Source organism: Battus philenor, unplaced genomic scaffold, assembly GCF_028537555.1.
Source record: "Battus philenor isolate CCGP_79_NKW_IND1 unplaced genomic scaffold, ilBatPhil1.0.hap1 SCAF_6, whole genome shotgun sequence".
In the NCBI taxonomy this organism is placed as follows: domain Eukaryota; kingdom Metazoa; phylum Arthropoda; class Insecta; order Lepidoptera; family Papilionidae; genus Battus; species Battus philenor.
This window is the reverse complement of record NW_027181726.1, coordinates 6,063,094-6,077,952: the sequence shown is the minus strand read 5'-3', so window position 1 is coordinate 6,077,952 and position 14,859 is coordinate 6,063,094. Positions and strand designations below refer to the sequence as shown.

General features: G+C 32.4%; 1 protein-coding gene across 1 annotated transcript in view; it reads right to left on the bottom strand.

Annotated features, from left to right (window-relative positions):
- Positions 1 to 5,216, bottom strand: part of LOC137930198 (ecdysone receptor-like) — a 208,562-nt gene extending 203,346 nt beyond the window's left edge. Inside the window, exon 1 of the mRNA XM_068773369.1 lies at positions 5,158 to 5,216. The gene's annotated coding sequence lies outside the window, so the exon portion shown is untranslated. The remainder of the gene's footprint in view (positions 1 to 5,157) is intronic.
- Positions 5,217 to 14,859: the final 9,643 nt, after the last annotated feature.

Below are 14,859 nucleotides of genomic sequence, written 5' to 3'. Positions count from 1 at the left end.
GTCTTTGTCGAATTGACCTTCTATTTTTTAAAGGCGTTGCTAGTATAATTATTGGTACTTTTAGGCAGGACTTTGTATAACTTGTTATTACTTGTCGTTCAATAATTTTAAACGTAAATCTATCTGAGATACGAAACAATAGAGTTAAAGGAAAAGGATATTTTTTTCTCGTTCGTGGTCGTCCAAAAAATGTTGCACTATATTTTTGGCTAAACCAATTAACACATTATTTTTTAAAAGGCACTTGAATAATAAGATACTACTATCTCAATACTTAGACAAATGTAAGTTACCGATCTGCGGATTCGCAAGTTGAAATGGCAGTAGGTCAGGCCTCACAGCGCGCGGGTCATATGACCGCTAAGGCCTTACGGTTCTATAGTGGAGACCAAGGGACCAACTTAAGGACCAACAATCTTTTTCAGGTAGCCAGAAAACAAGATGCAGGCCGCATCCTATCAACCTTATTGGATATTTTTGTGAATGCCTATGTCCATCCGTGGTCGTCCTATGACTGATATGATGATAAAGATGGAAAGCTCGAGACGATAGTAGTGTTTTCAAACATCTTATTAACTCTCTTAAATGGAGCTAATTTTCCGCTATTCGAATTCTATGAGTAATATAAGTTTTATAATAAATATAAGTTTTGATTTTCCAGTAGCCTTTTATCAAAGTTAACAAGCGTGAATAACATAATAATTAAGATGGATCTTTCCCAGCTATTTTATGATATTAAAATTAGTCTGTTATAATAAACATGTGTAATTAAATGACTTAAAATTGAGAAACTACAGTCGTTTTAACACTTCCCGTTTCAGTGTCACACTCTTTGTTATTTTTTGCACAAGTAAATCAAATTAATGTTACAATATAAAACGAATAAAACATTTCCATTAATTAGGTAAGTTACGTCAATAATGTTAATAATTCCTCAATTTTTTAAGAAAAATTTTATTACGTTACTAAGAACTGACTATTTTAAATGCCTATCTATTTATTACAACTTATTTTAGAGAAATTTTACACATACTTCGTTCGAACTTCACTATGTCGCTAATCTTAGTTTATTATTATAACAAAAAGAAACATATTTAATGTACTAAAAATATTTTAAACCTATTCTGAATCAGTGGATGAACAATAATTCATTTATTGTTCATTATCTGTCCGTGTAGAGTTTGTACTTTCAGTTGCCTATCAATAGAAAAAAATAATTTCTGAAACATAATTCAAAGCGATCACTTTATACAGGAAAATTTTGAAATAGGTTTTTGATGAATAATGAGCTAAACTTTCGCCCCTTTTAACCTTTTTAGACATGATATTTATAATACTTTTTATAGAAAAAATGTATTGAATATTTACCAGACAAGTATTTGAAGTAAAATAAAATGAAAAGATTCCTTGTGTAGTCGTATGTTCTCATACTGCGCACGCGTCGTTAAGAGGGACGCGGCAAGGGCGGCGAATGTCGGCGGGTCGATTCACCCGCGCTTTACTTGCTTAATTACTAACTAATCATACCTGAATAATTCTACTGACTTTTTTTTAGATATTAGTCATACGTTTATTTCATCATAAAATATGGTAACTGAATTTTAATATTCCGCACACAGGTTTTTTTTTATTTAACGATATAAGAATGTACGTTTGCTTAAAATCTTCAAATGTTACGATAGCAAATTAATGATGCAAAAGAATGCTAGAATAATTATACTTTATTTTCCAATATCTTATCTCGGTAGATTTGTTAAATATTTACAATAAAAATAATGTACGTTTTGATCGAAAAATATATTTTTGTAATGATAATTAATAATAGTTGTAAAAGTTTTAAAGGCTTTCGCTGACAAATCGGTACAAATTCAACTCTTTTAAGGTTTTTTACCATGTAAAAGTAACTGTATATTTTCTGAAAGTTATTTGATTTAGTTATTCCCGCAGGAAAACAATGATGGCCTCTTTTGTTACAGCTAAAATCAGTTATGGTTAGTAAACATATTAAAGACATACTTAAAAATTTCGCGATTTATTTCATGATTATATCAATAGATTATTAGTTATCTATGAAAAGCGCAATGCACTATGCACCGGGTACAAACAGAATCCTATTAAACGGACGGGGGCGAGTTAATCCTACTTTACCTAATAGCTTTAAGAAGCCTGAAAATAGGCAATATATTTTACAATACGATGAAAATATAAGATCATCTATTCCAGCACGATCTCACAGTTTATATGTATTTATAACATAAATTCTTTTTAAAACGCTACAGGAAAATTTAAAAGACGGATATAACAGCTTATCCGGTTGCATATGAATTAAAGTCAATACACTGTCTTAGTTAATGTTTAATGTTGTCATAATGGATTTAATAGGTTCTATGGACTCATGAACTAGGATACACAAACTATTTCATATACCAGATTCACGCTATTTTACGATTGGCAATGGCATTGATATTTGAATGTTTTGTGGGTTCTGGTTATTTATAAATCAGTAAGAAGGAAGGCAAGAAATTCACACGTCGCTTCAGTTTTAGTGTTGACGATTTGTGTTGCGAATGCTTTAACATGTCCTAATTTTCGGAAATTTTCACAACTTGCGCTAAAGAACGTAAACTATTTTAGTGTAAAACACTATCTTATTAGATACTTAGATGATCATATCAAAACATGTTTTGCACAAGATTTAGCGGTGCAGAAAAAAACATAAAGATGTGAAGCAGATGTGCAGTTGATATATCTCCATTCATCTGCAAATAAAACAACATTCAGGTATGAGAAGTTTTCCAATCCGGAATAACAGTAGTATGTAGAGGCCCAAGCCAAGGCTCGATCGTAGGCTAGGCGGCCTCGGCGCCCTTCCGTCTCGTACCCGCCGAATGTGCAAACGTCAAACGAAATTCACGTTCGACACCCATTACCGGAACCAATCGCCTAGAAGATTGGGTAACTTTGTCAAAGGTGCGCGACGATGTACACTGCAGCGCAGGTTTTCGCTAAATATTATTCCGCATAAAATTAATCCGACAGCTATGGCTTAAAAACGAACAGCTCATTAAAGAGTAAGTTAATTTTAATGTAATTTTTAAAAGCTTAAATAATCAAAGAATCAGTTACGTAAGAAAGCTAATGGAATAATAGGTTTATTGAACAATTCGTATTATCACATATATACAGCAGATATTTTAATACTGATACTGCATCTGGACATGGGTCTGATGTATTTTTGAGATCTTTGATAATTTTAGTTACCTCTTTTTCAAGAGGCCGACTACTAGGAACCGAAACATATTTCTGGGTATTAAAATGAAATGAATTTTTGTTGAGGATATTGATTTGCGAGTGAAAAGGACAAATGATAAATGGGAATCCCCAGTGGAATATTTATTTCAAAAGGAACAAGGGTTCGATTTCCAAGGGTTCTAGATGTTTTGTCTTCCTGTTGGTGGTGATGTTGGGTTTTAGATGGCGATTGTGTGATGATTCATTATACTAATAATCCTATTAGTAACTAATACAAAATACGTAATAAATACAAAGGTAAAAGCTGCAATATAGGTCATTTAATATGTCATTTCATGTATATAGGTAAATGTTGTCTGATAGAGATTCCCTCGAGCGATAAGACCGCCTCGTCTACCTCTTTCTAAATTGTTTCTTTTTTTAGGTTATTTTCTATGGTGTACAAAAAAGTGTTAATAAATGAAACTGCCATTGGGGCTTTAAGGTTATGGATTAGAGACCACGGATCGACAAGAGCGGAATAAGACGTCCACTCACAAAATGAACATATGCCTTGTCAAGGTTGTCAGACGATGGAGAGTTTCGCTTCCAATCGCTCTTATTTGAAAACCTATGAGGGAAGCTTAAAACCAGCAGTAGCCGTCTTACGGCTGAATTGATGATGATGATACCTGATGAGATATAAATAAATATTATGTTTATGATATTATACTAAAATAATTATTTATTTAAAAAAATTAAATAAGATTGGATATTCGTGATCATATTATTTTCTAATAAAAAATAAATATTTTTTACAGGTTCTGGGGAATTTCTAAGGATGAACGCATACATGACCATATTTATCGCCAAATTTATTGGTGCGATTTTTCGAAACCAGTCAACACTGGGCAAAGTGACTCGTTTCAATTTGCCCTGCACAACTGGTTTTTTAACAGGTCTTAAATTTTTAAACAGTTTTGTACATCGTTTCGGTCACGACTGTGGTTGGGCGGTTGAATGTAATACACAGCGTCAAACGAAATTAAATATATCTATGTTCGTCCTCAAAGCATCGATTAATTTTAAATATTTATGAAGATAATCCGTGAACCGTTTCTCATGTTATTTAGTGAATGTTTTACTAATGTTGCTTTTCTTAAGATTTAAAAAAAATATTTTTTTTTAAATCTTAATTTGGTAGTGTTAAGTTTGTTTTGCTATTTTATTTAAAATTTTGTTATAATGGACGATTTACTTTTTCCCTTATTTGCAGTTTCCACGGTTTGAAGAGAGCTAAGCATGATGAAGGTCGATTCCAACGTCCTATAAAAAATCTATGAAGTGACCTAAGTCCAACTACGAACGTTCTACGGTTGAAATGGTGACACTCGAGGACTTCCTTGGAAGCCTTGGTATGAGCCATCCACAACTTTTTCACCAGATTGAAAGATTTCCAAGATCTCAAGTCATCTGGGCGGATGCTCCACACAGAGGCACAAAACTCTCAATATGCGTTCAGCTTTCCGATAGAACAGTAATTGAAAATGCAGAATCTCGACTTGGTCGCTTACTATGGTCAGGCTATATTTGCTCGAGCTATACCCTTAAAACTATTCCATTGTTACGATAAACAACTTTATATATAATTTTAGATGATGATTTGTTTTGATTCTAATAAAATAAATTTGAAATTCTGAATAATACTGCTCAATGATCAAATTTATCGTAAGCTAATAAACGCGTTTAGTCGAGCAAATCTCGAGTCAGTGGCGAGTAAAGAACGAAGTTTTAAAACACATTAAATTTACGACGCAATAAAAGTAATTGTTTATACTCGGTGAAGTTAAATACAAAGAACTGTCCAATAAAATTATAAATGGCCGTTAATTAATTTTAAAAGCATGAATAAAAGCTTTCACTGACCGTTTATCAAGGTGAACCCGTCGGATGCTGTGGTCGCGATCGTCAGAATGACACTGTACCTGTAACAGATATTATCACTTAAAAGACAGGTAGCATCATAAATAATTAATAGCTGTCTACAAATATGCTAATTTTTTAAAAGTTCTTCTTTTTTAATTATCATTCGATTAATTTTAACATTTAGTCAATACTTGCGCACAGGCAATGATGATATTGAAAACTGCAATATCGTCTTTATTTGTTTTTTGTTCATACGTCATGAGAAACAAGCCACCTCTTTCTGAATTTTTGCATTCCACATTGAGCGCCGATAGCCTTTTTGGATTTTACAACTTTATCTGACTCGAGGCTTGCGAATCCGGAATCAGTCAATTAAAACCTCTTTGGAAAGAAATTTCAAGTTGCAATCTTCCAAAAGTAAAAGTCAATTTTTTTCGTAGTTTTCGAAATAGTGTGCAGGAAATTTTATTTTAATATTGGCCGTATCAATTATATATATTTACAAATAAACCGTCATTTTGGAAATAATTATTATTACAAGTAAAAAGCAAGAGGGATTTAGTAAAAAATATCATAAAGGAAATCAGATTCGCTATTTACTCACAAAAAAATATTTAAAATATTTTTTTTTAAAAAAACTTCATTGATAATTGATAAAACAATATTTGTTGCGAGTTCAGCATTTTTTGTATTGCGTCATACAGGTTTCGAATTCGTGGCAAAGCCTCGCGTGTTTGTCTTTTTTTCAAATAGAGGTAACCTGTTCACACAGAAGCAAGACAAAAAATGAGGCTACTGCCGTGAAATTGATGTTTGTGTGACGACTCCGAATGTGTTTTCATGTGATGTTATTTCGTCTTGGTTTAAATTCGCTATTTCACTTATAGTAGTGGTTATTACTGTAGGTAACCTTTAAGAGAAATCTCTTGTATGTAATGTGTAATCATTTAACTTAAATGTTACACTGAAATAGTCAATATAAATTGGAGAATAGGTTATGAAGAAAATAAATTCATAGGCGCAATGGTACCTGAATTTCAAAAGCCTTGATGTAGATAAAGTTATTGGAGTTATAGCGAGCGGGCTACATCTCATGCAGCAGTTGGCCGTTGGGGCCTAAAGGTTTTTGAGTGGCGATTACGTGCCAGTAGACGCGGCGTGGGATAGCCCCCTATTATAAAAACCGACAATGTCGACGACTGTAAGTTGTAAGTCAAAGTTGCGGTTAATCAGTGGTATGGTAATATAAGCCATTTTGAAAATTTTTGAGGACCTATATCTTGCTGTGGGTGTTTTTCAGCTGATAAGATAAAGATGAACACGGAAGAAGTTATAGCTAAAAAAGGATGTGTAAATTCTTTTGCAACCTTTTGTTAAATTACAAAAGACGTTTATATATTCGTATTTCCTTCGCCACGAATAAAAATGTATTACATAATCTTTTCATAATTGCCGAATCGCAGCTGTAATAACAAGCACAATAATTTTACAGTAACGCTAATCATGGGGGAGCGGCTGAATGCCCCAGGCGGGGCGGCCGCCATATTGGGAACATTTTAACAACTTTAAGCATCGCTTGATTGATACGCCAATTAGTTACGAGTTTAATAATCCGCTTATTACTTAACTGTCAATAATGCGTTGCCATGTTGCGAAGTACCAAAATGGCATTGCCAATTTTATTCTTCTACGGATGAATGATTAAAATAATGAATATTTTCAAGAATGTTCGAATGTAAAAGTAAAAGGTTTTGAATTATCATAATTATTTAAGTCATAAGGTGTCCGCTGCTAGGCGCATGACCTGCCTAATAGATTTGGCATATAAATAACAAAGCGGCGACGGACTGAGCTCACTCTGTGTTTGGCACTAATCGGTGTAACATAACTCCTGAAGATGCCCCGTGGAGGGGTGAAACACGTGTTGAGTGATTGTGTGATTCGCATTGTTTGCCGCATACGCATTTATCAGCGGGCTGGCGGGCGGTGCACTTTGTTGCACGATTACTACTGCATGGGCGGAAGTGGCTATATTGGTCCTTTTCTTAATAGTTCTCCACCTAGACTGGTTGGAAGCATTCGGTTTTGACGATCATAACAAGATCTATCCGTTCTCGTCGGAGAACTTCCTACGCTTGCTGATCCGTAGTCTGAACTCTAAAACCTTAAGGACCAAGCTTCTTATTACTTTCGTTCATATAATAATCTCCTCATTCCTGATTCGAATCCGTTGACAGCATAGCCCCCTTAATGGCGATTGGAAATAGAAGTAAATGCTTTAGAAGGGAATATACACCTTGTATCGATAAATCTACGGTACGCCCTTCCCAAAAATCAATGGTGACAAAATTATAAATGACGTAATGATAATAAAGAATTTTTATTTATTTCCTGTAGACTGTCGCATTCAAACAGGTGTAAAAGTTTGAAACTTTTTGTACCTGTATATTTATTAACAATAGGCATATATATTTAAAACCGGAATAATTTTAAATATTTATATTAGGACCAAAGAATAACACCAGATGCTGTATTAAACCTTTATTTTGATGATGTCATGAAAAGGTCCATTACATTGACGCACGACTAGAGAGATTAATTTCCATCACTGTGAGCTCTACGGAACGCACAACGCATGCCAAGTAATGTGTAACAATTACAATGTTCGTCTTTATAATTTATATTACTGCTACTATTCTGAGGGCTCTTAATGATAATTAGTTAATATTAGAACATCATCTCCTAGTTTTATTACTATATACCAGGTGCAATATAATGTATAAATAAACTAAAGATAATAGTCATCGAAGTAGTTTAAATTATCGTTTTTGTATTATAGTGAAAATGAAATAAAATTATAATAAATCAAATTGACTTAAAAAAAACTTTTTACTAATTATAGAGTCGTCTAGAAATATTTCGAAAAATGGTTTCATCACGACGTGAAATACAAATTTGTTTAACAATACTCCCTCTAATAGAAGAGTGGCATTATGTTCCATCTAAGAACCTCCTTACTTTATTTAATACGCCTCTGCTAACGGCCGACCCTTTTGCACGTGGCAGGATTAAGTTTTCATTAAATTTAGTTCAAGGAGAAATCTAATATGACGAACAGATTAAGAAATAATTGTATTGAATAATTTAATAGAAAGGGTTGAGTAGTGTCAAAGATATAAAGGAGCAGATAAAGCAAAAATCAGGATACAGAAATATTTAAAAAAAAATATGGTTTTTAAATTTTAAATATGAATACAGTTCTGAACGAAAGCTTTAACTTACACATTTAACAAAAATGGTATTTATAAATGGCTACTCAAATATTGTTAAAAAGACAATTTTTAATTTTTTAGGAATTTCTAATAAAAATAAATTAAAATTAGCAGTCGTGGTAAATTTTTATTATTTGTTTGAATCAAATTAAACTGTCGATTAAAACATCTAGCAGATATTTCAATACTATAAACTCTACAAATCCACATTTAATACGATAATCGTATAAACCTAGTTGCAATAAAGTGGATTAAAAATTTTAGAATTAAAATATGTTCATTTCCAGATAAAACGTGCATGTTATTTTAACAAATTAGAAAGTTTTACAGTTTCAGAAATGTTTTAAAGAAAACGTTCAGATTTAAGTTAAACATTACAAGAAATAAAGGCACTATCTTGTTTTGCTCTATATTGTTTTGGTGGTTTATTTCAATTAATAATACCTTACTTCACAAATAACGTGATATTGCACGACTCGCTTATAAATTTAAAGAATACTATCGAATTTTCATTGATAATCGCGTCAATTACAATATATAATACAAACCTACTAAAAATTACATTGATAATTTATATCATTTATGTTATATTTATGTAAAAAAGGAATTATATGTAATTAATAATTTAATTAAATTAAAAACGAAATCAGAGTCTAAGAAGGAATGTGCTTGAAAATGCAAGCAAAGAGAGGTAATGTTTATCGAGAATGTAATTTAAGCGTTTTGTAATTTTTATAATTGGAATCATAACGCTCGAAATAATGTAGATATACAACTGTGTCAATAAATGATACAACAGATTTGTACAATGGGTAATTTATTATTTGAGTAAAAAACATTTTTTAGAACAAATTAATATGACGTTGAATATAAAATTTACTTTGTTTGGATTCTGTTGTATTTTCTACACATAAAACTCAAAAAATATATATCTATCTAACAAGATACAATAAAAAAATAATAGACAGTTAACAAATTGTCAGGAATAAACAAGAACAGCTTATCAGTATCCACAATTAATTTTATTCCACTCAACTCTGAGTTCTAGATCTATATAAAGATTTTATTCTAGCCGCCCTTTTTTCTCTTGCATATTTTGCAGTCATTAGCGATACACGAACTCGCCTATGCAGGTTTCCTATCAGATTTACGTTTTTTTTTAAACTGTTTTGCATTAATTAACCAGATTCTACGTAGCATTTGTTTAACGTAGATAATTGCTGTAATTTTATTCCAGTGTCTGTTACTGACATTAATCTGTTGATTAAAAAAAACTATTTACTTTTAATTAGATTTTTATTGTCTGTATCTTATATATCATAGTAATTGCAACACATTTTAAGATAAATGAATAGATCCGCAGGAAAACTAAGACCACCGACGTTACTCCAAAAAAATCTTAGTCTGGAGTAGCAATGGGTGTAGCACATCTCTTGTGCCACCGACGACCTTTTGGGGTCGAAAGGATCTCAAGTGGCAACCACAAGCTAGTAAGTCGCGGGAGGTCGCTGGATGCAGGCAGCGGACCGGTCATGGTGAAGATATTTGGAGAAGGCCTTTGTCTCGTATTGGGAGTCTTTCGCCTGATATAATGATGATAAATGACAAACTTTTATATTTAAAGGATTAATTTAACATTTTAAAATTATATAGCTTACTACGTCATTTTACTTAATATGTTATTTTTAAACATTAAAAAATAACATAATTAATTAAATATTACATAAAAATAACAGATAAATAGTTCTGTAAACAATATTTCATGTAATGTTATTTTACCTTTCATTCGGTGTAATATTATACCTTTTATTCGGTGTTGACCTACTGGTCTATTTGTTCTGTGGTTTTGTGGGCGCAAATACTCGCCGGATGTACGCCGATGTAATCTACAGCGGGCAGCGTTGGCGATGGTGCGTGTTTTATTTCGAAACGCGATACATAAACGTCTCTTTGATGTTAAACGATTTTCGTCTGACATTCACTGAAAGGCGAAGGCGAGGCGTAAATATGCATTGCACTCTGACTAAAATTCACAATCAAGTTATTTGTAGTATAGATTAATATATGTAAAGGATGATTGGTTACAGATGATGAAGCCTTAAAAGGGAGAATATATAGCAAATTTACTATCAATTAATATATCGTACACCCTTTCCAACCTCTAGTGGTTTCAGAAGTAATAAATAACGTGATGATAATATATCGGCCTGTCGCATTACAACAGAAATGATAAATTAATATAAAATATTTCAGAGTGATCATTTTATACATATTGATAGGACCATAGATGTAAAAGCTATAAACCTTATTGAAATGAGATAAACATTCAATCATTTCTAGCTTTTACACCTATAACCAAAACTTCTGAACATATTTAGATATGAATTTCCATAAAATAATAACTCGAGAATTATAAATAAATTTGAGCATTTCACAGATAGTATTGACATAATTGTGAAAAAATGAAATAATAAGTAAACCTCTGTGCCACACCTCAGACCTGTAATAACACCACACGACATCCACCCAATACGCTAAATGCACCGCCTCCATCTGGATCTATTGGTAATTTATGGAGCAGGTCTATGTCCAGCTGTGACGTTTTAAGGATGAAAAGACTGGAAGGACAAGGATGAGACATTACAAGGACTTAAGGATGCAATGAAAAGATGCCCACTGCAAAGCTCAGGCTACTCCGAAAGATCTCCACGATGACTTATCTTGCAAAATAAATGCTACAATCAAGTAATTTATTACCAGGTCTATACCCTAACTTATGGATCAATTCAGTTTTAATTACTCAAGTTGTAGTTAAGTAATAAAATCATTTTAAGTGTTTGCATAACGTAGAGAATAAATAATTCAAAGAGCGCAATACGCCGGTGACACCGTCATAAACATTTTATATTTACTGTGCCAGCTTTCCACTAACGCATTTCCTCCGCAGAATCGTGAGAGGCTTGCACAACTGCAATGTGATTGTTGTATCATAATGTCTATAGAGCTATGAGTATGAATACAGGATGATTGGTTACAGGTGTAAAAGCTTTATGGGGAAAAATTATAACGTGTGTGTGTTATATCAATAGTAGGTATATATATACATATATGTAAGTATATATATATATATATATATATATATATATAACAGAGTAATAAATTAAACTAGCTTTTACAGTTAGCAACACTATGTCGACTAAAAAGGCGCTGACTCATATCAGCATACGTTGCCGAGCGTTAAACAAAATGCTGCGACTTTGCAGTTCATCCCTCAGAACAAATTTGATGAGCCACTGCAGCCATTTTATCGATTGTTTTGTACTTTTGGTTGTGTAATGTAAGTAATATTAAATACATTGCTTGCTGCATTTCGGTAAAGAGATGAGTACATGACACACACAATGACCCGTCATTGTAGACATTTATGTATCAGTGCTGTAACTCATTGGTCGATTTATTATGATTCACCAAATTACTATGTAAATGAACCATCCAAATTCCTGTTGATTTTGGTGGACACAAAGTCGCAATGGCAATACATGAATTGCCTCGACCTCTCTCTACAGAGTCACTGGTATCACTTTTTGTCTCCTTGATTGATACAATAGCAGATACTATGTACAGATTGCTGCCTTATCTTAAGGAAGCCAGGGAGGAAATACACTGCCTTTGTGCGGGAACGACACGGTTCTTAGCTTTTTACGAAGTGCTTGTGGGACCAAAATGGCAAACCACTAGACGTCGTGGAAGTTTTCTCCGAGGCGGCGATAGTCCCAGTACGCCAATCCAGTCCCAGTTCTCTAGGCGGTCAGACAGCGAGAAAGGCGCAAAGCTCTCTTGCCCGTCCTCAAGATCTAGATGCAGCAACGCAACATAAGGCTCACCTTCAATAAAAGAAAAGTGTTGTTCGTTTCAAATGTTACCTGAATTTTCAAATTTTTTCCCGTGACATAATGAAATTTTAAAAAAGAAAACATAACCGAACTGATCGAGCCGCTCTCGAGATTTACGCTAAGATCAAAATTAAATATAAAAAAGTTCCATTTTGTACTTTAGCATTAAAAAAACAATATTTTTATTCGTATAGTATTTATAAACCCATAAAGAACTAATGATTAATTAATCCCGCTTCATTATCTACGAAGAAAATTATTTCCGAAGCGTTGGCTATAAAAAAGAATGGACTCGCATTCGGAAAGTGGAGCATAAAAGATAGTTCGTGGAACGTAGCTTTTATCAGCTCCGTTCGGATGAATAGCCGAAGGCAATGAAGCGTCTTATCCTAGTCCCTCCGCCCTCGGAGATGCAGTGTAGGTACAAACAAGTACTGAGCACGTTCGCCTCGGGGTACTGTTTCTATGAAACAAGCGCGCGGCCATGACCCTGCGAGACTCGAGAATACCACGACAAGTTCTAACTACCTGCAATTTAAAGGTACCCCGGTCGATCCTTTCTGCGATTAAAGTCACATTTTATATACTTAAAAACAATATGAAAGAACATTTCATACGTATGGAAGATTTTCCCAAATTATTAACATTAAAATTGTTAACAAAAATATCTATTTAATAATTTCATATAGTCTCGCATTTTACAAAATAACAATTGTTACAAAATACTCAACATTAAAAACAAACCTAAACTGCATGTAAAGACAAACCAAAAAATTACGTTAGTTAGTTTAAGTTCTTCATAAAAGAAAAAGATTTGTTATTAATAACAATGTTTCATACCTTTATAAAATTACTTGGCATTATGTAAATAAAATTGTACAACTTCTGCGCTAGTCACGTATATGTATATGTATTTTTATTATTATTTATTGAACATATTACTAAAATTCTAATATTATTGCCCCATAATTATAATATAGGCAAAAGCTTAAATTTAAATTCATCTAGGCAGGCACATATTAACACATTTTTGATTAAGATAAACATTATAATCCCCATCCACCACTTAAAACGTTTCATTTATCAAATTGATTCTAGATATACGTTATAGTTATTCGTAGGTGCAATTCTCTTATGTAATATATTATTAAATATACATATATATATTTAAGAACAAGAGATTATTATAAAGTGAATGGAAACTGAGTTTTATTTTTTCTTTGTTATTAAAATTTAGTAAAATTGAAAAATGGTATTTTAAAATGAAATCAATATAAATATGTAATTAAAAATATCATGAAGCGAATAAATATTAAAAGAGACTGTACAGCAAAATATTTAAATATATTTTTAAAAAGAAAAAGCTTTCCTTCACTTTTCCTTATTCCACGCATTATATTTTCAGTCCACTAGATAAAAAAAAAAAGTAAAGCCGATTAATTATTGCAGGATTAATTTAATATCCCATACCGATTATTTGTCGAAAGTTTTATTGTTTTTGTATTATATAATCGAATAGTAGGCACCTTTTAGTGTCACGCGTCAACACTTATACTCTACTTTAACTTATTCAGCATTCCTTCATCTCTCATTTAATCTGTCCGCAAGGGAAATCAGTATTCGCTTATCTCATTTCATTAGATCAGAATTCTCATCGCTTGGTCGAGGACAAGGGCGCGTATGTGATTGCCCCGGAGACATTAGGGCTTCGTACAACAATACACACTCAAGGTTAAAAGTGTTATGACATAAATGAATAAGCCACCACATTTCAAGAATTTGTTAATTATTTGTTCTAAGTAAAATATGAAAATGGGTTTTACATCATCTAAAGTAAAATTTATTTCGTAATCGTTTCACGCAATTGTTGTTTCTACAGACCTTCTCTGACGAAACTATCTATATTATTAGTAGTTATACGGGTGATTAGAAATAGATGTAAAAGCTTTGAAGATATGAATGTATAGCTCATTTTTCAGCAAAAACTTTCAAACTTTTACACCTATTTCCTATGACCCTGTATAAAGTGATCGTTCTGAAATATGCTACATAAATTTATTTATTTTTCTTTTGGATAGGCTAATAACTTCTGGAAATAAAAAGCCTACAGAGAATGATAGAAAACAATAATTAATTTTAAAATGTTTATTTTTGAAACAGTTTTTCTTACCATATTATCATTACGCTCTTTGTTATTTCTGAAACCATTGATTTTTTGATAGGGTGTACCATTAATTGACCTCAAGAAAGCTAATGTCCAATGTTTAAAATTTAATTTGATAAGTTACGTCTGAAATCAATCTAAATATAATAATAAACGTCTTGTTTTGTCGTATCTTGGACTAGAATATATTTTATTTATTTACAAAGTTGAGATTTCTGGTCGGATGCCAGAGGATAATGTTTGAGAGTAACGTTTATCCACCCAATTCAATTACGAAAGAAAATACCAAGTACAGCGCAGAAAAAGTTCCACTTTCTTATTCAAACAACCCTTTGCCGAGAGCAGAACAAAGGCGAGTTCATTAAAATAATAC